The sequence below is a fragment of the Micrasema longulum genome, unplaced genomic scaffold (assembly GCF_059751315.1).
Source record: "Micrasema longulum isolate JH-2025_06_02 unplaced genomic scaffold, ASM5975131v1 h1tg000076l, whole genome shotgun sequence".
In the NCBI taxonomy this organism is placed as follows: Eukaryota; Metazoa; Arthropoda; class Insecta; order Trichoptera; family Brachycentridae; genus Micrasema; species Micrasema longulum.
In genome coordinates, this window is record NW_028277283.1 from 1136636 (window position 1) to 1162296 (window position 25661).

Genomic DNA, 25661 nt, shown 5'->3' on the forward strand with positions numbered 1-25661 from the left:
ATTATTCGGATTGCCTAGGTACTGCAGTGCCTCTGAAATGTTTACAGCTGGACGAATAAACACCTTCGCTGCCCTGCTTCGCCAAAGAGCCTGGAGCCTATGGGAACGCCTAAAAAAGTCTAATAACGAAATTCTTCAAGCCACTGCAGAGTGGATCCAATCACCGTTGTTCAAGCGATGGCGCGATATGTTAAGACCACCATAAGTGCTGCAATATAAAATTTTATTTTATGTTTATATTCATGTTTATTGTTATATTTATGTTAATTGTTATATTTATGTTTATTGTTATAGTTATGTTTATTGTTATATTTATGTTTATTGTTATATTTTTGTTTATATTTATGTTTATGTTTATATGTTTATATGTTTATATGGTAGAATTGGCTCTGCACTTTATAGCCATTTTACTGGAATAAAAAAAAATAAAAAAAATTAAATAAATAAAAGGACTAACAATCGGAAAAGGAGGAAAAAGGGAGGGGGAGGGTAGGGTGACCATTACAATGAAATATCGAATAATGGACTATATTGGAAAGTTACTTGATTATTAATTAATGGGACATTATTTTTCAAAGCCTTCTTTATGTAAAAAATCTCCATATTATTTACTTTAAGTCCTTTATTATTTATGTGTAAAACTTGAACACCGGTATCTTTATTAAATTCATGATTTGAGTCTATAATCTGGTTGGCGAATTCTGAGAAGTTATTATTACTAAGACATCTCATGTGTTCTTTAACACGAGTATCGAAATTTCTTGATTAATAATACTGACCGTAAGCGTTTACTTTTTCAATATTTATTTATACTTTTGCAATTTTGTATTCTTTTTATACAAAATAGTGTTCCCTCACTGGAGTGTCTCGTGCCACGGGAAACTTTTGTTTTGTTTTATTTTATTAATTTTTCACGTCCATAAGGCTTTTACATACATGTAAGTTATATAAAACATGAGTATATAAACAACATTAAATTTAAAAAATACAGTATATAGAAATAAAAGATAGAACAGTGTTAAGAAGTTAAGTTGGTATAAATAAAAGAAGATGAGAATATAAACAACATAAATTAAAAAGAAATACTTTAAAAATAAATAAAACATAGGAACTGTGTTAAGAAGTATAGATGGTATAAAAATAAAAATAAAAAGATGATTATGTAAACAACATAAATTTTTAAAAATACAATTTAAAGAAATAAAATACAAAACTGTGGTTAGAAGTGTTTTTTTTTTACTGAGCTGTAGAAGCTAGATATTTAAAAAAAAAGATAAACAAATAAAATACAAACATATCAAAGAAATGCAGCTTAAATATTGAAAGCGGCTAGGTAAATAATGTTATAAAATACAATATAAACAGAATATTAAGTTCTGTTTGGTATGGAACCATACATTGATATTTAAATATTTTTTTTACAATAAGTATAATGAAACATACCTTTAACTAGTTATTTAACTAGTTACCATAAGTAGATAATAAAAACGTAATTAATCCAATTAACTTAATTATCTTCGTAAACAAAATAATTAAAATAAACTAAAATAATCATAAAAAACACAATAAATTCATATAGACATGTAGACAAAATTTCATAATCAGGAAACGAATTTTCACCTATTTGGCTTGATCCACTCATCGGTCCGTGCGCAACCCACCTCCACTATCCATTTCTTAAATATCAATTTTATATTGTAAATACTTACAGGTCAGGACAGGACAATGGAAGAAGATTGTAAACTTTAACCGAGTAGTAGGCCAATCCTCTTTGACCAAAAGTTGTATTCATTTTTAATTGTTTTTGCAGCATCAGGGTTGAGTATCTAGTAACTTTTGTATTTGTGTAACGTGTTATGGAAGAACAATGTTTGAGTTTGTCCAAATGCTTGCAGACTGGCTGGATTTCCTCCCTAGGGAGTTGTTCATATTCAAATTTATTTCAACAGAGAGAGAAAACATTTTTTTGATAAGAGAATATGGAAGTCTAGGCATTTACAGGTCTTACGACCTGTCATTGGCTGTTTTAAGTGGCCACTTTGCATACTGTGTAACATTCACCATTCTGCCCCTGTTTGAACATCCACATTTCCTCAACTCTTCCATCTGTTGGCTTTCGTGAAGTAAAAGATCTGAAACCTTTATCACGTGGGTGAGATTCATCTTCGGTAAAAAAACCGTACTTAGTAATTATAAGTACGTTTTCGTGTTACTACTTTTTAAAATATTTTACTCTGTGGGGCGCGTCTATGTGTATTAATAGGTCGATGGTTAAACGTATTCAATGGAAACTGTATATGTATAAAAGCAGAAACCTTTTTGAAAATCGCTATAAAATGTATTATTTTAGCCATCAAAGATCTAAGTAAAAAATATGTTACCTGACAGAACAACAGCCTTCATGCCATTTTATTAAGGTTTGTAATTCAAATCGAGAAACGTAATGGAAAAGGAATGAAATTCACCCCCATCACTCTGACAATTTGAAGAAAAGCGAATCCACAAATCCTAATGCCACATGGCTGACGTATATTACATGGCTTAAGTACCACTTATATTTGCCAGCAAAATTGAATTGTATGTATATGTTCTTATGTACATTTGAACACGTAAAAAATCGGAATAAATTTATATTAATCATAGGTATCTTGACAGAACCAAAGATGATGGTGTTTAGCCGGAACCTTCGCAATAGTGCTGTATTGCGACTGAATGATAAAAAAATCGAGAGAGTAACTAACTTTTAATACCTCGGCAGTCAAATCACTTCTCATTTGAATTTTGATAGGAAAATTAGATGCAAAATAGAAATAGTACGGTCAGCGTTCAATGGCATGAAAACATTTTTCTGCGGTCTTAATTCAAAACTGAGACAGCGGATGGTCAAATGCTATGTGTGGTCAATACTGCTCTACGGGGTTGAAACATCGACTCTTAATGTGAACTTCATGAACCGATTACAATGAAAGCATCCACCCCTTTGCCGAAACTGTTTATAAAGACTTGAGTCTTTCTTCAGTTTTGCATATCAATATCAATTTTTTTTTAACTAATTAAGCGAAAATTTAATATTTCTTTGCAATCAAACCGCGAGAATAACAAAACAAAGAAACTTTAAAAACTTTCATTGTACCCCCTAACTGCAGTATTGTCAATTTGTGATCAATCAAACCGATTAGAGGCTTTTGAAATAATGCTTCAACGGAGAATGCTGATAATCCCGTGGACAGATTTAGTGACTTACGTAGGGATGCAGAGATAAGCCAGTGCCGAAAAAGAACTACTGTCCTCAATAAAACTCGCATATCGGGGCCATGTAATACGCTGAAACAAATATGCGCTTTTACCGCTTATCATGACGCGTGGAGTTGAAAGGCGATAGATGTCCTGGCTGAGAAAAATCCGCGACTGGACGGGAGTGCGCGGGGTTGAGGCGCTGTTCCAATTGGCGCAGGACTGGAATGCCTACTCTAGATAAATGTCCAACACCGGCGTCGGGGAGACCTAAAATGGTACATGGCACAGAATGAAGAAGAAGATCTCACCAGAGATGGAGAATTGATTTTGAGAAATGAATATAGACGTACAGGCAATTACGGAGTTCCTGACCTGTTGATGCATGACTAAGAAAATAGCTTTAATAGCTGAAATATTTACCTTTTGCAAATTGCTTACTGCAGTTTCCATATTAGTGTATTTAATTTAATTCAAAGAACACTACATGGTCCAACATTGGCGAAATCAAACACTTAAACCGGTCAATTACAGATATTGGAAGAAAACAATACAAATAGGGTATATCAAGTTTAGTGATCGACTTGAATGAATTTAAGTATATATACAAGATGACTTGTATATTTTGATACATAATTATATATTTTATATCAAAATGAATAGTTAATTCATTTAAATAAAAGCATTTTTGATGAAAGTTTTATGTTTCAATTTTTAATCCGAGTACAACGGTTGATAGTAAAAAATATTGAATAAATCCTATTATTGTGTGTCGTGACTGATAATGACACTTGTGGGAAATGAAAAAGGGTTAACAATCCTAAAACATGTCCAGTAGAACGAACTTATTTCCTTAAAATGTTTTCCGATGGCCATAAAATACGATTCCCAGTCGCCCCAAATATCACGGAAACGGGAAACGTCAACCCCTAAAATGGCACTGAAGCCGGATACTTTCAGACAAGATTTTGAGTAATTTTGAAGTTAATTGATGGTTCATTAAAGCTGTTAAGTCAGCTTCTAATTTTATAGATCGAAAGGGGTAAAAAAAATAATTGAAAACTGTCTCCTTCCCCAAATAGGGTCCAGGATTTGATAAATCGTTTGAACTAAAACACACCCTTTTAAATAATTGTGCTGAATTTTTAAAAAACATTTCTTATCATTAATATCGAGTCATGATTTCCGAAACATCGTAACCGACAAAAACAGTATTTTATTTCCTCTCAATCAACAGGGAATTACATTTTGAGAGTCAAATTATATTTCGACAATTTATTTTATTGATATCAACAAAATATATGGTCGGAACAAAACTTAGTTCTCAAAGTTTATTCCTTGACCATTAAGAAGAAAAAAAAATATTCGGATAAATATTGCGGTTACAGTGCTTTGGCGATCATGGCTCGAAATACTCGTACATAAATCAATAACAATTAAGAACACTTTTTTAATTTTGAAATAAATTATTTTAATTATTTTGATAAAAACTAATGTTTTTAATTTGAATTCAAATCTTACAAATATAATTTTATTACTATTTAATTTTAATGTACTGAAAAAGACAACTCGGCAAACCTACCAATACTGTGGCAACAATACTTCGACTTTTTATGGTAAAAATGCAGTAATCAATAGACTTTACACTCTCGGCAATAAGTACTGAGACGATGGTTACTCATTGCATGTGAAGTTTAGTACTTACAAGGCGGACCTTATCCTGTATTTTATAAGTAGAAGTTAGTAAGTAATAGTTCTAGATGACATTTTTATTTTTTTATCATTATTCAGTATTGTTCAAAATTGTTTAAATTTCTTTCTTAAATAATTATTTTCTTTTCTTGGTTTTTTTTTATTAAAGTACATAATATTTCTCTTTATCAATTTTTTTATATAAGTTGGTATTTTTATGTATATTTATACTAGTTACCTAAGTAGTAGTTTTAAATAATAATACATATAAATATTTTTCTATTGTTTAGTGTCATTCAAAATTGTTTAAAAAAAAAATATTTATATGAATTGTTTTTTGGTTTTTTTTACAGGTTCCAAAATATTGACCTGATTTTCTTTTCTATCAATATTTTTATAACTGGTGATCTAATTTTTAAATTGTGAATCTTTTTTTTTTGACTTCTTATAATTTGTATACTGTTAAGCTATTCATTTATTTGAAATACTATATTTGACTTTTAATTCTACTTACATGTGTGTATTTTAATGTCTACGCAACTAGTATGTAAAAGGCACTAAGTGCCGTATATTTAAAAAAAAAAAATCAAAATAATTCATTTGATTATAATATGTATTTGGTATTCCAATTTTAAAAATTACATGGCGCATATTTTTTTTATGTTTGTACCTACCTATGTGTACCCAAAAATAATATCTTTGTAATTTTGATGTTGAAATTCCTTTTTTTTTTCATTCAGAAGCCTTTGTTCATAAAAAAACATATTTACAATGTTTTCCCAAAAAAAGTCATAAAATTGTATTTAAGTTCCGATAAACTGCTTTTTAAGCAATTCGTCTTCGGGTTCTCAAACAAAACTTCAATATTTTACTTTCAAGGTTATTGAAAACGGATACAAATGCGAAAAATGCGAAGTACATATTTAATAAAAAAAAATAGTACAATAGAATTAAAAATAATTTTATTATGTATTTTTTAAATTGTTAAAAATACCAATATATGAAAATAAACATAGAAAATCAAAAATTTAAACGAAGGATAGATTACCTTCTAGCTACATGCAGCAAAAAACATTTAAATGTAATCAGTACAAAAAATATCTCTTTCCCAGCAAATTACGCAGTATATACCTACAACATTTAATTTAACTTACCCTAAGCAATATGTTTGTTGTTTACTATAATGATTTAAAATTACATAGATCTAAATATTTATTAGTTAATGAGTTGTAGAAATTTATAGAAAGCATTTAATAAGATGAAACGAGTAAAAGAGACTCATCACATTTGTTTTCAACCTTTCAAATCATTGTGTCCTCAAAATAAAAATGAACACCTAGTAAGAGATAATATTTGGTAAAAAAAGGGCATTTTCAAAATGTGCTATTCGTGTGAGTTGTTTTGAATTTAATTAACAATTTTATTTATTTTACCTGTATATCGTTGATGTAATTAAATGCAAATAAGGTACTAATTAACATACTTTTGAAAATGTTTTTTATTTAAATATAATAACTCATAATGTTTTTTTTTATATGCCACAATCGCGTGTTTCTTACGATAATATTTTGTCATATGGAACTTTTCCAAAATAAAAAGAATACAACATAATTAAAACTATATAACACTTATTTGTTTATAAATTTGTATAAACCACTTAATTTTTTTAATTACACTTCGACCGGTTTCGAGGTTACTACCTCATCGTCAAGAATTTAACTTTTAAAAAATTAAGTTGTTTATACAAATTTATAAACAAATAAGTTTAAAATGTCATACCACAAAGTGAAAAATGTTTTTGAAAACAATAAAAACTATATTAAATATTATTTTTTGAAACTTTTAGAATTATCAGAAACCCGCGGTGTTCTAATTTATAAATTAATGTTGATTGCAAAATATTTATTTGTCCGTTTTCATCCCAAATAAATATAATACGATCATGAAGAATCAAGTGTCTACAAAAACCAAAGATAAAATCAATTTTCAAATCACAAGTCCCGGCAGACAAAAGAGTGAAAATTAATATTTTCATAAAAATATTCTGCCCGAAGCGCATTTCAGGAAGATAAAACTTCAAGCTGAATATTTGATTATTTGTCTACAGAAAACTGAAAACTCTGCGGCTAATTTCCCTCGAGGCAGAAGTGTTGAAATCACCCGATCATTAGGGGTGGTTGTGAGATGTGGCGTCATCGGAATACTTCCCTCGATTGTGTTCTGTAGGGTCTATTATGAACCCGACTCGCATTTCGAGAAACAAAGAAATTTCATTTGTTTGTAATGAGATATTTTCTTTGTGGGTTGACACTTAGGTTTTCTTAATTAGATCGCCGTATTCCCTTTGAAGCATCTTCTAATTATTATTTTGAATAATTATAGTATTGCTTGAGCTACTATTGATTGATAAAAGCTTTGAAAAAAATTGTGCTTTATATTAATGAAAAGGCATGCTGTTTATTATTTTCAAATGCATGATGTATAATATTTAAAAAAATATGCAGTCTAGGGGGGCTGAAAAAAAAGCTCCAGATTTATAAAATTCTTTGAATTTTTCTAAAAAGATTTTTACACGTCTCTCATGTTTTGATTTAGCAAAAGTAGCATTCAAAGACGCAAATGTTTAACATGAATTATATTATTAGTCTGAAAATTGTTTATTTTATTAACGGTAAAAATATTACATTGAAACAATAAATTTCCAGCGGTCTTAATCTAATAACAACTAAAATACGTATTCACTGAACTTTTTCTCAACATAATATCTCTCCAGGCCTCTAGTCCTCCCAAGTTCAGATGTGAACTGCCGAGGAACTGTCAATCGGGACGTCCAGGACTGCGAGCGTGGTTAAAGCTCTCAAGAGGCACCCGCTATATATCACCTCCGCTTAGTAACTGCTATCAGTCAAGGGTGCTGCATCCACTGTCTTGTTTCAACATTCATTAAAAAGCCAGAAAAAGCAGAATATTTATTTTTTATCTTAAATGTACATAACAAGTTTGATAATGTTTATACATTTTTATAGGATTAAGAAACATCCTAGAATTAAATAGCCTAAAAACTGTTGCAAAAGTTTAATCTTTACTCCAATACGAGAGTTTTTTGGGGTCGGATTTTATAACCATATTAATATGGTTATAAAACTAATGGTTATAAACAATTCTATTAAAGTAGTACAGAAAACCATTATAAAGGTTGTATTGAAAAAATCAGCAAGATAATAAACACTCGTGGTTTTTTCAAAATCTCAAGTTGCCGCAAGAAAGTATATTTTTTTAATTTATCCAAAACAATTTAAAACACCTTAGTAAAAGTCTCAATTATTGAGAAATAACTATGTATGTTTATTCAAGACAAAAATATTTCAATAACCTTCCACTAGAACTAAAATAAAAAAAATGTATAAACTTTAAGAAAAACTTAATGAAGATTATTTGCCTTCAAATATAATTGATTAAATAGTATAAATAAAATATGCTATTACACTATTTTACCATAATATACTTTTTTTATAAAAAGAATATGAAAAAACCTAAATATTCAAATAAAAAGACATCACATATTTTTCTTCAAGCAAACATTAATAAAATACACATTTTTTATTGAATAAATAATATATTTTATTAAATAAATAGATGAATCATGTTATTGATTTAAATAAAATTATTATTATTAGTATAAATTTCATCTTGTATAGATTTTTTAAACCTTAATAACCTCCCATCAAAAATACTCATCTCTGTGCTTTCAATAGTATTATTTAATACGTACATTCTTTATATCGGATTGAAAAACGATAAGTAATTTTTAAACGAATCTATGTTAAGAGTTTTTGGGTTTCTAAAGTTATGGCCACAAAGAACACTTATTTTGATATTACTCAAACCGAACTATCTAATTTGCCGTTAATAATCTTAAACGGATATAAAAGATCATGATATATATTTTAATTGGTACATAATTTGATTGGAAAAGCACTGTGAATTTAAATATATTATGTTAACTTAATAATTGATTGTAACAATATATTCAAAATTTATTAAAACTTATTTGTGCTTTACAATAAAATAAAATAAATATTTTACGAATAGAGAGCTTTTAAAAAAGAATTTCGTTACTTATATTATTTGTCTTTTACCAGAACTCTGATATTTTCTGCTTACGGATTCATTGAACTCTTCACGAAGATAAGGGGTATATCTTGCATTATCTCGCTTTGCCTTTTATTATAGAGCACGAAGGTATTTCTTAATATTTTATAAATTGACATGTTGAACACTGACGTGAAAAGAAATATAATAGAGATGTCAAGATTGATAGACTCGAGGGTGAAAAGGCTTTTGATGTTTTTAGGGTGGAAACATTTCCCTCTATCTCTGTAGTAACAAATCTGATAAAAATACAGAAAGGAATGGTTTACAGGAACATCCCTATTTTTCATTTTATTGGCTTAGAAAGAAGGTCAATGCGATAGTCCTTCTTCTTTTATCTTTAATCCACACTAATGGTGCGTAGGGGGCTAATCAAATACTACAGCATTTTTATTAGTGGACATAGAAAAGTCGATAAGTGGTTATATACAAAAATTTACTTATATTTATTGGAATCTTTAACCACACTATAAAATAAATTTTAGTTTTCTATAACGTTTGCTTAATCGATATTATTACTTTAAATTTGCGCTTTATTTTTACGATTTTACTGCACGATTTCAATTGAATGTGTAGGGTCCATAGTCCACAGTCGATGACACACACGTATTAAATTAGTTCACCTGAAGTAGACAATGACCGACGATGCGATGTCATCATTTTCTATCGAACCCAATACAACTTATATTACAACTCTAGCAATATTACACATAAAGGCAGGATCGTCGCCCTGCAGTACATTCACATCACCCCTTCTATGAAGAAATGAACTACAAAGGAATATGGTCTATAAAGAGACCACAGGACGCAGCCAACATCAGTCAGTTCAGTTCACGTCAGACCAGCTTGATGACATCACACAGTTTCAGCATGTAGTTCAAGTGTAGTTACTTCAACCCATCATCGCCGCTACGCTCGTGCTACACAACCAAGTGCTGTATCTTATTCGCCATTTAATGAATACGCATTAAACACCACCTCGTGTCTTCTCTGTCAATCTCTAACTGGGGTAAGAACTCCAACCAAACCCTCAACTATTAAATTCTACAAATGTTGTACATGTATTGAATAATATACGACATATACCTAGGCGTATCTAGGTATTTAAGGTATCATCAATATTTCGCGCTAAAACTTACTTACATATTACATAAAACAAGAAATTTAAAGGGATGCAAAGGGCCTTGCCGGTTTTAATTTAGAATATAATGCTGGATTTATTAACAAAGTTCCAAACCCGATATCCAATAGGTGTGTACTTTATACCGGAAAAAGTTTTGACATTGAGCAAGGTAGGTACTATTGTTGTCACGAATCGTTTCCTTTTTCGTCCTATCGGGCCCTACCTTCTTCAAATCGACACTGAATTAGACATTCGTCTTAACCGTAAACAAAACTTCTTAATTGTTTGAAATGTGATGAATAATAAATAAAAAACTTTAACGTTTTAAGAGAGCGATTTACAAATAAACTCAAGCAAAAATAAAAGTGCTCTGAATAAATACGAGTAAACTTAAAATAATTTTATTACTGGAATTGCGAATTTAAATTAACCTCGCTACATTTAATTTGACAAAGTTTGATTTATTGGAAAACTACTTAGCAGTCAAAAAGTTACCGGTGCCCAAGAGCCTTTTTCATTTTTAAAGGCCTGTGTAGCGTTAGCTAATTTTCTATAAATTGTATTTAATTTCGCAGTAAAAAGATATCTACATGACATGAAATTTTATTTCGAATCAATCAAAGTTTGCACGAAAGACCGACGCGTATATTATATAATCGCCAATTTAATGACTGGGTAATCTGACATCAAAAAAATAAATAATATTTTAATTTACTTTTAACATTAATTTATTGTTTTCAAATTATTATTATTTTTTAAGAAAGCCCGTTCAATAAAATATCATAAAAACTTGCCTAAGTCAGGCTTGTAAGCTTGGCAAGCACTACAGTGAAAAAATAAATACAGTACAAAAGAAACAAATGTTTATGTCATTTGTTTTAATTTTCTAGAGGTTTAATTATATAATTAAACTATCATTTATACTTATGATTAAACTTTGTAATAGTAAGATGTATTTTTTTACACGGAGAAAACCCAATTTAAAAAATGTAAGTGACAAAGTGTGGAAGTAATTAACACGTATTTATTAAATATTTTTTTTAGGTGAAGGTAATACACGACGATCCATCTCTCATGCTAAATGTACAAAATACCTTCATCAATTATTTATAACTTAAATGAAAATAAATAAATTAATTTCATTACATTGCTTAATTGAAAATTATATTATATATGTGTTAAACTTAGACGTCCCATTAGATATATTTATCATTTTTTCATTCACAGTTCTTATATGTGGGTATACTGGGTATATAATAGCTCAGCCAACCAAACTGTCTCCTTTTTATGTCAGTTTGTTACAGGAAACTTTTCGTATTTTATCGGTAAAATCCGTACAATAAGAAATATCTCCATACATTCACACCAATACTCAAAAGTTTTTTTCTTCTTCAAAATAAAACAATAAAGCTTCCTCAAAAAAAGAAAATAAGAAAGCTAAAAAAATGGTTAATTGAACAAGAACAATTTTATATCACGATAGTTTTCACGTTATAATCCACATTTATATATATAGGTACATTGTTATTGCAGATTATGTACAACTGATTGGATCGCATATTTACAATATTCACATTTAATTACAGGTTACAATTATAGAAATGCAATTAAAACCTAACGGTATGCCTATCTTGGAATAATTTTCTATCTTTCAATCGAGAAACCCTCTCGGGAAATTTAAGGATTGAATGCCTCGTTATTTTCATTACTATTAAGTGGCTTAACGAAGAAAGCTTCGTGTGAAGTTTCTTTAACTGATTCGCAGTCAGCGATACTTTTTTCAAACTTTTTCATTGTAGTAAATTTAATAGAATAATTGTTTTTTTTTTTTGAAGTAAACAAATAAATAACTATCCCTTTGACGTAAATATAAACCTTGTACATTATGAGCAAGGTAATATAATAATGCAACTCACATATTAAAAAAAAAAAAAACTACAGCAATATTTATCGCAATAAAATTTATAACTTCAGCGTTTTACTTTTCTCCTAGACTTGAGCGAAAAAATACGTGATTTTGTGTTTTCTCATAATTTAAATTTTTATGAAATTTAAATTAGAATTTTTCGCTGAACTTCCTCATTTTTTGGTAAAGTTTACGTGAAACATGGTCAAGCGTAAGACTGATTATCTAACCTTCATGGAACAAAAATTATCAAGATATGCTGCGATTGGTGTACCAATGCAGTGCGGAAAGAAAATGAATATGATGATGATGATATGATTAATATCAAAAACATTGTTCACTTTGCGGTGTGATATTTTACACTTACCCATTCATTTATTTTTATAAATTTATTTAGTTTGGTGATAATATAATACATAAAACAATATAAACATTACACTTATTATATTTAAGGGGACTTTAATTTACTTTAATTCCAGAACTTTTATTTTTCTTTTGTTCACTCAATTTTATCTATATAGAAACAATTTACGAATGTAATTATTTACTATCTCTATTTTGTATTTTTTACACATTTATATGTTCAGGACAGGAAATTGTTTGTGCGGTATGTTATGCAGATAGCGCTATAATCAAATAGCTGAGAAAAATAATGACCAACAAATAAAGATAGACAGACAAAACAATGATTGTAAAAAATATAACCTGGCAACTTCTATCGAAAATACAACATGGATGACCTTCTCTAAAATACCAAAAACATGTAACCTGACTGTGGAGCACAAACCTCCAGATCAGGTCAGCACCTTCAGATATTTAGGCATAGAAAGACCTGGTTGGAGGTGCTGATCTGTGTAAGGAAATACGAGTCAACGAGGTAGCTGCCATTTCTGGTACTCTAAAAATCCACAATGTAGAAAAATGAAAATGTGGCTATTAAGGGAAGGGTAAGATGAGAATCAAAGCATGCGTAAGACCAGTGATGACATAATAAAGGGTTGAAGCAAGAGCAGACGCAGTCAGGACTAAACAAGTATTAAGGACATCCGAGATGAAGACACCGAGTATCATAGAAGGTAAAAATCTAAGAGATCGCGTCAGGAACACCAGAATAAGAGAGATGTCTGTGGCTGAGAGCATCGTAAGATGGAGTATACAGCGAAGGAGGGACTAGTGTTGTATAGTGACTTGTGTCTCGGACTCACTGCTCAAAGGTCTGTGGTTCGGATTCGACTCTACCCCAACTTGATCCCATTTTCTAATAGCGAGTTATTTATAACTCTTTGAAAATGGCCCTCAAAATAAATTATTTGGGTAAATCATAATAGTGTTCACGCCAGCTGGTGCAGGGTTCTCACTTCGACGGTTTCGCCAATCTCGGGTGACATGCGAATGAGGAAAAGACACAGTTTTATAAAAATACTATTTATTATCCAAATTCCGCAATGTCACATAAATCACAATTGAAAACAGTCTGAAAAAGTTGAGCGGGTACATAATCATTAAACACACAAATCAGCTCAAATAAAACCACAGGGTAATCACACCCTCACTTTCGTAACTCGTAACACTCGAGGATGCGTACAAGCCTCGACTGTCACTTAGAGGGATTGTCTATGACTAACAGTGGTGGCGGTCGTTTTTGTTTGTCTTAGATAATAATTATTGTGTTTTTTCCTTAAAAAGTCGAAATAATTCACTAATTGGGTTAAAAAAAGAGTGGTGTACATACAATTTTATCTATTATTAAGTGTTTTCAGTAGTTTGTGTTTGTTTTCGTTCTCTGTCCCGAAACCTAATAACCAGGTAACAATTATTTTTTCCATACACGTGTAGCCAAATTTTTTTTTGGTTTTTACAACTTGTTTTGTACTTTTATTTTTTTTTATTTTTTATAAATGAACGATAAAGAGAAACCTCCGGATCCACCGGATGGATCTCAATTAGATTCGTCGTGCGGTACAATGGACACTGTTCCAGATCCCGCCGAATTTGTTACAATAAGGCCTAAATCAAAAAAACTCAAACTTATAAATTCGGAGAGGAAATCGAGTTCTGAGTCAGACCGCCCCCTCCCACACAAAACACCTAGCCCCCGACCCTCAGCTTCTACAAACCCAGGTACTCCAGAGGTCACAAACACTTTATCGCCTATTACCACACCTACCAAAGTCCAATCCCGCATGTACAATGGAATGGATCGTGCTCCATTTATCGTACATGTAACAAAAGTACAAGTAGACGGCGTCACCCAAACCAACTTGTACGATATTGACTTCGGTCGATTTCTTCATAGAAACAATATTCGGACTGCCTGGAACGGAATCAAGTCCGTCGGCCGTAACCGTATTTCTGTGGAGTTTAAGACGGCAAACGAAGCCAATACGTTTGTAAAATCAGAAATAGCTAAAAAAGATAATTATAACGTTTTCATTCCGACTTTCCTAGTAACTAAACAAGGTGTTACCAAAGGCATCCCTTCGCACTGGTCTGAACAGGACATTGTGGAGAATGCCGAGGTACCTCATGGATTCGGAAAAGTAATCAAGGCTCGACGACTGAATTACAGATCGAGTAATGGTGACGTAGTCGAATGGAAACCCTCCCGCACGGTGGTTTTGACCTTCGACTCAAAATCTCTACCTTCCCACATTTCCATCTTCAATGTGTCCCTCTCCGTAGAACTCTACGTATTTCCGACTATTCAGTGTTTTAAATGCTGTAAGTACGGACATACAAAGACTGTCTGTAGATCCCTTGTGCGCTGTTACAAGTGTGGCTCCTCACACAATGGGGAATCCTGCACGGTGGCGGCTGAAGATATAAAATGCCTCAATTGTTCTGGTAACCATTCTGCCACCAGCAAGCTGTGCCCTGAGCTTAAAAGGCAACAAAACATAAAACACACGATGGCTGACAGAAACATTTCATATATTGAAGCTTCTAAAATGTTCGGAAAAGCGACGATTTCCTATGCAGAAATCGTCTCTAAAACGACAAAACCGAATGTCAATGTTGTTATGCCCGCGCCCTCCGCGCCAATATCCTACAAAAAATCAGTAGAGAGGAAGTCGAGGTCAAAAAAACTACCTTCCAAACCTAATGTTCCTCATCATGACCCTTCACTTCTGTATTTCCCGAATGGACAACTTCCATCTGGTTCTAATGGGAATGCTTTTCCTAGCACAGTCCCAACATCGAACAATACAATTATATCTACCATATTGAGTATTCTAGTATCGATCCTTCAAAACAATCCACAAATACCGTCCAACGTCGCCCATCAACTTCTAAATATAACCTCCCTACTTAACCACCACCATGGCTCCTCAGATGAGGATTCTGCAGTGGAACAGCCATAGCATTTTAAATAAAAAAGAAGATCTCTTGCATACATTGCAAGAAGAATCTATTTCAATTGCGGCCATTTCGGAGACGTGGATGGTCCCGGGATCTACTATTAGATTCCGGGGATTCCACTGTCTGCGAGATGATCGTGAGGATGGGAAGGGTGGCTCTGCCCTCCTCATCAAAAACTCCCTTCCCTTTATCCCTATTAATGTCAAGACTGATGGCTGTCCTTTCCAAGTGACAGCTGCAAAGGTTAATGACTTGACCATCCTTTCCATGTATATCTCCCCAACCAACAAACCCTCAAAATCGATACTTTTATCTTTGTTCCAAAAATTGACCCCTCCGTTCCTTATCCTTGGTGACTTTAATGCTCACCATGCCCTGTGGGGTGCTCCGACATGCGACAGGTTGGGAAGAGATATTGTTGATCTCTTGGATGATCTGAATATGTGTGTCCTTAATGATGGCTCCGCGACGCGCCTTCAGCTTCCAAATCAGCGACCCAGTGCAGTGGATCTCACCATCTCCAGCGCTGCAATGGCACCATCTGTGCAATGGTCAATTAAGGATGACACTATTGGTAGTGATCATTACCCTATAGTAGTCAACCTCATATCCAGCCATAGATATTGCCAAAGTGGCCTATCCCCTGGGGGAAGACGAAGACCGAGATACATTACAGAAAGAGTTAAATGGAGATACTTCTCTGACGACATTGAACTTAAAGTGAACGAGCTGCCCACCCCGACGAAAGAGAATGTAGTGAAGTGCTATGAAGCATTGTCATCATGCATCGTCGAAGCAGCAGACAAACATGTCCCTGTAAAGGAGAAAGGCAATAGAAGTAAACCCCCCCCTGCCCCATGGTGGGATAGCGAATGTGCGGAGGCAGTTTTGAAAAGGAAAAAACAAGCTAAAGTTTACTCCTTAAACATGAGCCTAGAAAACCTGTTGAGTTTTAAACAGGTTGAAGCTAAAACAAAACGCCTCTTAAGAGACAAGAAACGACAAGGATGGAAAAACTTCTGTTGCTCTTTATCACGAGACGTGCCTATATCAACTGTTTGGAGCATGATACGTCGATTTAGAGGTTCTTTCACTCCACCAGTGAGACGTCCTGAGACCCTAGGGTGGGTTGAGGAGTTCGCCAACAAATTAGCCCCGCAGACCGCAAATAACTGGAATGAGTCTCCCTATTGGTACCAGTTTACAAATAGAAGCTGGTTAGATCATAGCTTCAGTTTAGATGAACTGAAGACTATTCTGACCCGGCTCACAGACTCAGCTCCAGGGATTGACGGTATACTGTATAGTTTTATCCAACATAACAGTGATCCTACCCTCTCCTACATCCTATCATTGATCAACATGATCTTTGAATCAGGAAACATCCCCCCTTCATGGAAAACCCAATCCATTATCCCTATCCTTAAACCCAACAAAGACCCAAACTTTGGGTCTTCCTACCGCCCCATAGCCCTCTCCTCCACACTGTTGAAAGTGGCGGAACATATGGTGAGACAACGCTTGGACTGGTTTGTGGAGAGCTCGAAAACTCTCCCCGAGTCTCAATTTGAATTCAGGAAAAGAAAGAGCACTATTGAAAGCGTGTCGGTTCTGACATCTGATATCACAGCCGCTCTTACTAAGAAAGAATTTCTTATAGGTGTCTGTCTGGACATAAGTGGTGCATATGACAATGTTATTATCCATATTCTAGAAGCTAAAATGCTACGAATTGGAATCCCGCGAAAACTCACTTCCTTTATAGCAAATTTGATTCTCTCCAGAAAGGTAGAAATCAGTGTTTGCGGTCATGCTGTGGTGGAGAGAGAGTTGAGCAAGGGACTACCTCAGGGTTCTGTCCTGAGCCCGATTCTCTTCAATACCTATACGCATGACATAAGCGGAATTGTTCCCTCAGAGACAAGTTTGCTTCAATACGCGGACGACTTCTTCATGTATACATATGGGAAGGACCCAAATAATCTAGAAAATACTCTAAATTTAGGTATGAGAAACATCAGGAATTGGTTAGTGGAACATGGCTTGGATCTATCGACTGGTAAAAGTAATGCCATAACCTTTTGTAGACAGCGAAAAATCCCAACCATAAAAATTCAACACGGAGATGAGATAGTACCTTTTACGTCCCAGATTAAGTTCCTGGGAGTAATTCTGGACACTCATCTTACATGGAACTCATACATAAATCATATAGTAAACAAGTGTCAAGCCGGATTGAATACGTTAAGAGCAGTCTCGCGAGTATGGTGGGGGAGCCACCCTTTTATACAGAGACTTTTTTATACTGCGTATATCCGGAGCCATCTAGATTATGCCTCGTTCCTTTTAGAACCTTGTTCAAAAAAGAATCTCCAAAGACTTGACCGGATCCAATCCCAAAGTCTGAGACTAGTCGTCGGAGCCATGAAGTCATCTCCAATTAACGCTTTACAAGTAGAAGCTTGTGATCCCCCACTCGGTATGAGAAGACAATACTTGGCGGATAGATTTCTTCTAAAATGCTCTGTCCAAAAAAACAACCTGCTCCTCAAAAAGGTACAATTTCTCTCTGACTGCGTGACATCCTCATCTTTTTGGTTTCATAAACCACCCCCTTTACTGGTCAACAGTTTTCATTTTTACAAATCTTTCGAATCTAACATTTATCCTAAAGACCTTCTTCCCCTTTATCGTTTCCCATTTAAAACTTCTATTTATGCCCCAAGTATTGAACTCACATTCGGAGTCGAAAGCCACCTACAGCCCCGGTGTACATTCAACCGTATTCGGTCGTCAAGATGGATAGGTTGGAAAATTATCTACACTGATGGATCTCGGTCAGATTCGGCAACCCATACGGGTGCGGCTATATATTGTGAAGACAACAACTTTCAAAGATTGTACAAATTGCACAAGAATGCATCTGTATTTACCGCAGAATGTATCGCAATCCGAGAAGCTGTCAAATACGCCTTAAGCTCACAATATAGCAAGTTCCTAATTCTGTCGGATTCCTTGAGTGCCTTACAAAAAATCAAATCCCCTCCATCCTTTTATCCCGAGGATGAGCTCTGCGTGGAAACTCGATTTCTTCTTTCTATATCAGAGGCATCCAATAAGAGTATTGTTATGTCCTGGATCCCTAGCCATTGTGGTATTCCCGGTAACGAAAAAGTGGACGCGTTAGCAAAGGAGGCGGTCAACTCCGGGGATCCTGCCTATAGTAATTTACTACCACTAGGTGATCTCCTTGTTATGACGAAGGAGAAGCAACTTCGCACATGGCAAGAATATTGGGTAGCCTCTTCCCAAGCCAAGGGTAAACATCTTTTCCAACTGAAACCAAATGTTACAGAAAAGCCTTGGTTTTCCAAAGTGATTCTGAACAAGTTTGAGACATCCTCCATATGCAGAATGCGCATTGGGCACTGCTGCAATGGTTCTCACCTGTTCAGAATCCATGTCCGGGACTCTGCCATTTGCGAATGTCAGCTAGATGAGGAAGATTTAAACCATATTTTTTTTGGATGCCCCATAAATGATTGTTATCCTGATTTCCTATCCGACCTCTCTGATATTAATATCCCATTCCCTATTCATATTCTAACTCTCCTGTCCCCACCCAATAAACGTGTATTTAAAATCCTATGTAAATATCTAGTTGTAAATGGTGTAAAGCTGTAAATATGTTTTATTATTATATGTATATATTATATTAAATACTAACATACTAACTTGTACATATTATATTACTAACACATGTGTATATATGTAAAAAAAAAAAAAAACTACTCGACACTGGCCAGAACACCCAAGTTGAGATGTGAAAAGGCCATGAAAAAACGAAGAAGAAGAAGAAGAAGACTGTCACTTAGGACCTTCCGTCATCGTCTCTAGAGGCTCAGTAATCAATGTCACAGAAATAATAATTATTGCAACTGTTCTAAAAGATAACCGCAGTTTCTTTAAATGATTATATATGTAAACACATTTACCTAATACACGTATCACTCGAGGATGCGTACACTCCTCGCCTGCTACAGTCTGACTTTCCGTCAGCAACTCTACAAGCGCACTTGCAGACTTCAATATGAAGACTGAAGCTTGTTCCTCTCTCACAAGCTTTCCAAAACCTATTTCAATTGCATTCTACAAAAAATAATGCTGATATTTTAGAGCCAAACAAAATATTTCTGAGACCTTTTCAAACAATAACAAGATTTCTCTTCCCTAATAAATAAAATTACATGTGACATCCTAGGACAAAAAACAATAAACTAAAATAGGATCTTAACACTTAAGTACAGGAAAAATGCCCAGTTCTTTGAAATATTACACAGTAAAATAAATATCTCAACTTCAGTAGAAAACGTTTAAAAGGGCATAAAACAATAATTCACGATATACGACACTTTTCAAAGAAATAAACATGTTGCAAAGCAGAACAATAACATCCGAAATTGCTAGTCGGTATACAAAATTAACCAATAAAGCGTTATTTGTAAAGCATTATTTTAACCCGCCAAATCTTTGGAACGAAGTTGTTAGTGATTTGAATGTGTTCTTTACAAAATATACTATTTATAAACGAAATATTGATAAATTTCGTTTTGGCCCGAACACATAAAAACGCAAATATTTCTTTAAAATATATTTTTTTTAAATGTCCAGACAACTGTCATTTTTTTTTACCCACCATAAAACATAAGTTAAGTAAGTACCTATGCAAAATACAAAAAAACGTGAAATAATTTATAACATGGTTTGTGTCTAAGTTACTTCAGAGGGGGTTTTACAGGTGCATTGTACGGGCGTTTTTTTGTGAATTTCCACCCGTTGTAAAGCGCACCTTTTCTTCTCTTCAAATGAATCCCACTTTATGTTTAAGACAAAAACTCCCATTAAGCAAACATTAAATTGATTCACGCATCTTCCGCAAAAGAATCCAAATAAAAATACAACAAGAGGCAAAGCGTAATGAAGCGCAGGCGGTAAAAGATAAAAGGATTGAGGGTGGAATATATTCCTTAAATTCCCGTAGGAAACACTCCGAAGGCTTCTTTAGATTTCACACAACTTCCATCAACATTTTCCTTTAGAATAGCTTTGTCTTATTAAACAATCGAGCGGATAGATCACCAATTAAAAACTTTGGGTTTTAAATATGTTCTTGATGACTTAAATGGACCCCGAAGGTTATAACTTATAACTCTAACCAAAAAATTATGTTTTAATATACTTTTAGGATCATCATCAATTTAACAGTATTATTAAATATCGATAATCATTCATTTTCCTTCAAATATACCAAAATATAATGTATTTTACGGGCAACTTTTTTTCTTCGGTTTCTCTACATGAGGGAGTGCGGATATTATCCATGGCTTCCATCCTTCCCTATCCGTTCCTCCAGGGTATGCATGGTTACAGCAGTTTGAAGACCAGAAGGAATGTGTATTTAACTGCGCACTTCTTTCGATTGTTGCGCGGTATTATTGACAACCCTGAAATTATGCGGAGCATTCGCTTTTGTGTTCCGGATAATTGCCTTAGACAGCGTCAGCATAGACTGTTTCACATTCCAATATACAGGACCAACCTTCCAATGGACCAACCTTTTAGAAGAGTGGAACCTTTTAGAAGAGTATCTCTATGTGGAACAGTATTACTTTAGACATTGACATTTTTCACGTCTCTGAGGGAGTTTTTCGTAACAAGAATCTCTTACTTTTTAACATATTATTCTCTGGATATTATGCTTACCTATGTGTTATTTTATATATACCTAATTTTAGCTTATTATTTTCACTATTTCTATACCTATGTATGAATTAAAATACTTATTTCATTTTGTAATGTACATATACTCGTCGCAGTAGATCTCCACAGGTCGCAGTGACATCAGGAGCTTGTATAGCACTGACCCCCACCACTAAGAATAAGAATGTACATATTTATGAATGAATAAAATTGGAAATTGAAATTGAAAATTGAAATTGAAAATTGAAATTGAAAATTGAAATTGAAAATTGAAATTGAAAATTGAAATTGAAAATTGAAATTGAAAATTGAAATTGAAATCGAAAATAGAAAATTGAAATTGAAATTGAAATTGAAAATTGAAAATTGAAATTGAAATTGAAAATTGAAAATTGAAATTTAAAATTGAAATTGAAATCTTGCCTTAATTTAACAAATTATCAAATTACGCTGCAACTAAAGTACCAGTTCAGTACCCTTTGTATCATGTATATTTATGTATATTTTGAGACTCTTTTATTTTATTTTTTTATTTAAAAATAAATATTTTATATTCAAAAGTAATTCATTAGTCCTCTTCACTAGAGAAACCTTTTCTGAGGAGGACTTTGAAGGGCGTGTCTTTAAAGGCAGACAGCCTTTAACTAAAATAATGTTCACAAAAATAAGTTACTTAAATATCGTCAAACCCTTATCCGCACCTACTGGTCCATAGGACACTGCGTTTGTCAAGTAAATGTACAAACCATTTGTAATTTCATACTTATTTTTTCAACAACTTTTTTTAATAAATAAAAAAATACTGCGTATCTCGATAGTCTGTTTCAGAAAGGCAAGATGATTGGTCTTACGCTTCAGGTACCAGTCCAAGGATGGTGAAATACTGATTACGATTACAATATTCGACTGTATATAAAGAAAAACTAATATTTGTGTACGCAAATGAGTATATTGGGATGAGAATATATGGACAGAGGTCAACACGTTGTATTCACCCCGCAGGATACCCTCAATGCCTCTGGTTTTTTATTCAAAATTAAAGTATTTACAAAATATACACCAATTAACGTATCCAAAAATAATTATTAAAGTGACACAGAACACGGTAAAATTATTTTTCTAAATAATAAAATAAATGTTTAAAAAAAACAAAGGAGCATAATATACCAAACTATTGTAATAAATACAAAAACATAAATGTAAACGAAAATAAAACATATTTCAACAGAGATGAAGAACATTTAAGAGAGGGTAATATAAAAGTCTAGGCATCTACAGGGCTTATGACCTGTCAATGGCTGGTTTAAGTGGCCACTTTACACACTGTGTAACATTCACCATTCTGCCTATATTTGAACATCTATATTCCTTCATTTCTTCCATCTGTTGATGTTTGTGAAGTTAAAGAGCTGAAACCTTTATTTATGCTGGTGAGATTCAACTAATTGAATTATTTCACCTACATACTAGGCAACGCCTGAAAATGTTATTTTTTCAATTTCTATACTGCTTCATGGACCAGGTAATTTATCAAGTAATTTATCAAGCCACTTAAACCAGCCATTGACAGGTCATAAGCCCTGTAGATGCCTAGACTTCTATATTACCTTCTCTCAAATGTTCTTCATCTCTGTTGTAATATGTTAATATAAACAGCTCCCCAGGGAGTTGAATCCAGTCCTTGTCTACAAAAATTTGGACAAACTCAAAATATTGTTAAACATATTTCATATTTAGAAAGGAACAAGATGAAGGTACGAGTATATATAAATGACAAAAACAGAATTATAAACACGGTTATTTACAATAACAGAACGGCCTTGAATAAAGAAGGACTATCTGGGTGAACAGAGGCAGAGGATCCGAATACCACCCCCTTAAGGGAGGGAGGACAAAACAAGATAACGTGTGCGTTTCGCTCGAAAGGAAGCGCAGTCCAAACTGTATCAGCGTGAAATACTGCTGTGTAAAACCACCTTTAAAACATATATTTCACGTCGATCCTCCCGAAAACCGAACCCGGGACCTTAAGCATGGTAGGCGTACGCGCAAACTTCTCCACTACGAGGCGGATATTTCTCTTATCGATTTCCTAATTCAGGATTTTTACCTGAGTATAGCCATCGAGCCGAAAACACTCGTCCAGCATTCTGATTCTATTTCTCATACAGAACTATATTCTTCATCCGCCCAGACACAAACTTAATACTAACAAAACTGAATTTAGCCACTAAAATATTGTAATAATAAATAATATGTTTACTGAAAGATTTTTTTATAAATAATTTTCATTGGATTCATTGATTAATCGTGTTCATAAATTAATAATACCTATTTATGTCGAAGACGTATTAAACGTTTTTCCCACTCATACAAGATTCAATATGAATACAAATAAAGCAGTGTTAAAATTCACAAAGTTTTATTGTTACGAAATGGCGCTAAAATTCGTAAGAATATTTCTTACATACCTGTAACGAACTGAACTGAACGAAGTTATGCTGAAAACAGCCAGCCATGGAAGAGTGAAGCCAAGATAACAGCGACTTTTATGAAAAGAGTGAATAATCAAATCATCACAACAGCTTAAATATTTTTTTAATTTGACAAATGATAAAAAATGCATGCATTTTTTTTTTTAAATACAAAAAATAATTTGATTATGTATTTAACTAGTTTTAATGATTTTTAAAGTCTGGCTGGCCACACATCCTAAGATGTACATTTTGCAGAAAATGAATGTTGCATCATTATGTGTTGAACATATTTTTAAAATATTTATATTAAGGTACTTAATTGTGAAGGATCACTTTGTTAAAATAACTTTAAAATTAATTTAATAATGTGTTAAATTAGTTTTGGTGATTTTTTAAAGTCTGGCTGACTTTAAAAAATCACCAAAACCTTAAATATACATTTGGCAGAAAACAGTCAGATCTAATATTGAATGATTCCTCATTTAAACTTTAAATACATTCTGTATTTTAACAAACGAGTATTTTTTATTACGTGTTTTTTTTAATAAATGAATTCAAATAATTTAAATTCTTATTTATTTATTTAAGAGAATCAGCATCTATACTGTAGGATTTTTTGGTGGTTTTAGTGTTTTGTGAAAATTTTGAGAAATGCCGTTCTTTTATAAACTCTATTTTCAGAAAAACAAGAAAATTATAGTTTTTTTGTATAAAAGCAGGCCACTATTTTTAGCAAAACATAAAATTTACCTTACGACATCCGATGACACCATTTTTTAATTTTTTTCAAAATTGTGGACTGACTGCTTTCTGCATAACTACGTTCAATTATCCATCGGAGTACCATAAATCTCTCTCAATTCGACACACGGAGAGGTATCCAACTATTCTCCTTCGACCCACACGGTTACAGTATGGATGGTACTTAAGGATCTTTTCAGGATAGCTGAGGGAGTACCGACCCTTATCCTTACGCAAGTGTCAGTACACAGCCAGGTAGAAAGTAATAGGTATTCGTTGCCCCGGGGAGATAGACACGTTTATAAATAATATGTGTAGATGTTCACCTGCCAAACTACTCTAAAATTTAAGAAAATCTGGTCTAGCAGTTTGGTAAAGAAAATAACTATTTACGGTGGTGTTTATTTTGCGTTTTAAATCAAGTTCTGTTATGCAATCAGTTACTTAATATGAATCTATTCGGTTTGTGTCCAGGCGGATGAATAATTCAGGTATATGTGTGAAAATAACCAGAACCCTGAATAAATGTTTTCGACTTGACGACTAGTCTCGGATAAAAATCTTGAAAAGGAAAATCTAATGGAAAAAAGTCTACCTTTGTCTGATCGGTGCAATTGCTTACAATACTTGAGGCACAGGGTTCGATTCCTGGCAAAGGTCGTCATGAAATATTTGTTTATAAGATGGTTTCACGCTGCCACGTTTCTTTTTTGTCCGTTTTTGTCCATTAATTTCAGAATATTTAAGGGAACTCTACATTTCAGATGAACTAGCCGACAGTCGTCGTACGCTTATATCTGCTACATCTACGTCGAAAGGAAAAGTTATTGTACCTCTACGCAAACAGCGCACTAAATTCGGCGAATGCAGTCGCAGGCTCTATGGCATGGAATGTTCTCCCAGCAGAGGTCCGAAACTATGAGAATGAAGTGATGTTTCGGAAGAAACTTAAAACCCACTTGTTCTTTAAATCATTTGAATAAATCCTTAGCATGTACAAAGTACATTATTTTCCATAAATTAAAAAGTTAAAATTAAATTTATATCTTTATATAATCACTTTGTACAGCGCCCTTGAGGTATTATATTACGAAAATGACGCTATATAAGTTATCCATGATAATAATAATTCAATATATCAGCGCTTAGAATCTTCTTGGGTTATCCCCGATCACTGAACTACGCAGTTTTTATCAGGTCATGGTAAATTTAATCA

General features: G+C 33.1%; 1 protein-coding gene across 3 annotated transcripts in view; it reads left to right on the plus strand.

The window, feature by feature from the left end:
- The window catches only part of LOC148284927 (CD151 antigen-like), a 486275-nt gene that overhangs the window by 448392 nt on the left and 12222 nt on the right, over positions 1 to 25661 (plus strand). Inside the window, exon 1 of one of the 3 annotated variants that reach the window (XM_088233046.1) lies at positions 9898 to 10087. The exons of the other annotated variants lie outside the window; for them this stretch is intronic. The gene's annotated coding sequence lies outside the window, so the exon portion shown is untranslated. Of the gene's footprint in view, positions 1 to 9897; positions 10088 to 25661 lie in introns of those variants that run through there. 3 annotated transcript variants of the gene reach the window in all.